Here is a 3,503-nt window from a genome sequence, read left to right on the forward strand (position 1 = left end):
TATATTCTATCGTCTTATCAGAATTGGTCGACATTTTATGACGTCAGGTACCACGTGATCGAGAGTCTTCCAATAGATTCCAAACGTGACATAATATTTTCACAATCATCTGGAAAATTGTGTAGGCAAAAATTTTTTCTCTTTCTCTCTCTCTCTCTATATATATAATCGCTATCCTGGTGAGATTCTGGATCAACATCAACCTAGATACAACCTAGATAGAAGTTATTATTGACTTAGTTAGAAAGTAAGTGCTTCTCATATCTTACACTAAAGGTTAGAGCCAGAACAAATTACAGTTAACTCTAACAGGCTGATCCTAAATACTTCTACGTCTTAAGATCGTTTCTACAAACAACAATTAACATCGTTAGAATGCAGGTCACTCAAAAAGTCCTACTAATTAGTTATGTGCTGCTGATGGTCTTCGTAGCAACCACCAGAGCTGAGGGAAAACGACTAGACTGCCAAAGTTTCTGCACTAAAACTGGCTTCACAGGTAACATAGGTGGTTGTCAATGTGGCTATACCATTTTTGGAAGCAAGCGAGGAACTACTGGCCAGTAAGTTTTTCCTTTAATCGTTTTAGGTTTCATAAAATAATTTATCTTTAATCACTAAATGCCCAAAACTTATAACTGGAAATGATAACTCAAAATCGCAATAATGTAAGAATACAATTGCTGACAACTTTGGATTACAACAGGCCGGTGCAATAATACTTAGACAAGAACATTAATTAACAACAATTGCTGACAACTTTGTATTACAACAGGCCGGTGCAATAATACTTAGACAAGAACATTAATTAACAACAATTCCTGACAACGTTGGATTACAACAGGCCGGTGCAATAATACTTAGACAAGAATATTAATTAACAACAATTGCCGACAACTTTGTATTACAACAGGCCGGTGCAATAATACTTAGACAAGAACATCAATTAACAACAATTGCTGACAACTTTGGATTACAACAGGCCGGTGCAATAATACTTAGACAAGAACATTAATTAACATTTTCATTTTAGTATCAGTGCTGATAATTTTTTAAGACTGTTCTTTGCTACTCAAACGCTATTCAGTGTCTGAAAATTAAACATCATTTAGTTGAATAAAGGAAACACGTTATTGACTCTAAAAAAGACTGAACTGCGATATGTTATTTAAGAATAAAGAACACAAGACAATAACATATTGGTTATTTCGTTCTGTCCTAAGCGATTATGAGTCTTTTCTAATAGTTACCAACAGGTGCATTTAAGTGTTTTACTCAGATATATGGAAAAAAAGAGGACCTGTGTTGATTTAGTTTTTGGTTACTATATATATTGTATTTTAGCCAAGATTTGTAGAAATATTTGTTGTTTGGTGTCTTCCATGAAAGGTAATGTACTACTTGACTTCACATAAGTAGTATGGCTTCACTGTTAGATATTGTACATGAGAACATGTAAGTTTAACATGTATATGTAATATCTGGATTGCCCTGAAGAATAATACGGAACTCGAAAACATGAGTGGGTGAACCAGAAATGACTCATCTTAAATTTCTGGATAGCGAGCAATTTAGAATTTGATTTTAAGGGTAGCAGTATTCGAACTAAACAGCTTTCAAAATTACACGATTTTTATAAACTTTCAACCAACTGACTCTCAAGCAACTATTAAGAATAATTACACTTTCGACAAAGTTGCTTTAAGAGATGTGAATTTAGGTCCTTTCAAGTTTCATTAGCTACGTTTAGAACTGAGAAGTGTATTCAAATACTATGTTCAAACTATTTAATGATTCAAGTTGAATAGTTTTATGTTGTTTTTTGTCTCATAATTTGTTTTGGTCATTAAATAAACCCATATACTCATCATTATAACGTCAAAATACGTTTAAAAACAACAAGATACTTATACATGTTCTTACGACAAAACACAGTTATCTTAACTGGTAGAGTCTATGTTTATAATGGGAGTCTTCTGATTGCTCAGCGGTCCGCTTCAGGGCTTAAAACACTAAAAGTTTGGGATTCGATCTCTCCGTCGGTCACGGCTCAGATAGTCCTTTGCACACTTTTGTATTAAACCAAACAAACAGTTATAATGAATGGCATAAAGATACATTTTTACCACTCGCATTTAAAGTGACTAGCAGAATGAAAATATCTAATAGTTAATGTTTATAAATTTAAAGGAAAGAAAAGAAACAGTATACTATACATTAAGAAACAACAGAGTTCAGGTATAAATCTAAACTGTGTTTTTCATGAAATAATTAATTTTAGCTTATTCTCTCTCTCTCTCTCTTTTTGAATATATGTGAATTACTCTTTTCATTTTAAGAGAGAGTGATGTTACAGACAAAAACAAAGAAACAAGATGCTGTGTGCATTTTTCAAATTGGTAAATCACACCAGATTACGACGAATCGTGCTTTTAGGTCTCATCTTTATTCTGATGTTATGAAATTTACATTAGATGATAATGTATTAATATTTTACACCCCCTACTTCTGTCAGACGTTGTACCGCATGCACAGAACGTTACTTAAAAGGGATTTGTTACATTTGAATAAGGAATGTTTCTAAAGAAACATAAATGTCTATGTGGTTTTATCTAGGATTGTTTACTTGGAGGCTGAATTTGTCCTGTTATTATTATCCATTGCACACGCTCCCAGACACAAAATTTGTAAATGTTAAATCGAAACGTTCTCATAAGAATTCCATTTGACAACAATTTCCATTTTCCGTGTAAGACGTGCTTAAGTACTTAATATTTCAAACACTTCCATTAGTTAATGGTCACTACAAGAATGATTGATTCAACTACAACATTCCTTGTTGAGACAATAACGAAGATTTTACAGCTATGCCAAGAATATCCGAGCAGCAAGAGGAACGATACAAAATACTTTCTTTCCGAGCGAAGCTTACAAATAAAAAAAAGTACAAATTCTCTTCCAAACAATATTTAATGAGATTCAAACAAGAAATATGATGTAATCTAACATCTGTGGCTGTGGAAAATTACTCATGTGTAAGTTCCACTCGAGAGGGAAAGAAAAAACAGAGCGTGAACTTTTTGTTGTTTTTTTGATGATTGATTGCTAGTACCAAAGATGTAAATTCAAACGATGTAAACATTGGTGAAAATACCAAAAATAATAAAACGTACTGCATAGTTCTATAGACTTTGTAGTTTGGTCAAAACCAAAAATAATAAAACGTACTGCATAGTTCTATAGACTTTGTAGCTTGGTTAAAACCAAAATAATAAAACATACTGCATAGTTCTATAGACTTTGTAGCTTGGTCAAAACCAAAAATAATAAAACATACTGCATAGTTCTATAGACTTTGTAGCTTGGTCAAAACAAAAAATAATAAAACATACTGCATAGCTCTATCGACTTTGTAGCTTGGTCAAAACCAAAATATTAAAACATACTGCATAGTTCTATAGACTTTCTAGCTTGGTCAAACCCAAAATAATAAAACATACTGC

The 3,503-nt window shown here is 32.5% G+C and overlaps 1 long non-coding RNA gene across 1 annotated transcript in view; it reads left to right on the forward strand.

Annotated features, from left to right (window-relative positions):
* The first annotated feature begins 202 nt into the window (after nt 1–202).
* The window catches only part of LOC111085223, a 21,479-nt gene continuing 18,178 nt past the window's right edge, over nt 203–3,503 (forward strand). Inside the window, exon 1 of the long non-coding RNA XR_002610057.1 lies at nt 203–563. This is a non-coding gene — a long non-coding RNA (uncharacterized LOC111085223). The remainder of the gene's footprint in view (nt 564–3,503) is intronic.

This window comes from Limulus polyphemus, unplaced genomic scaffold (assembly GCF_000517525.1).
Source record: "Limulus polyphemus unplaced genomic scaffold, Limulus_polyphemus-2.1.2 Scaffold280, whole genome shotgun sequence".
NCBI classification, from domain to species: domain Eukaryota; kingdom Metazoa; phylum Arthropoda; class Merostomata; order Xiphosura; family Limulidae; genus Limulus; species Limulus polyphemus.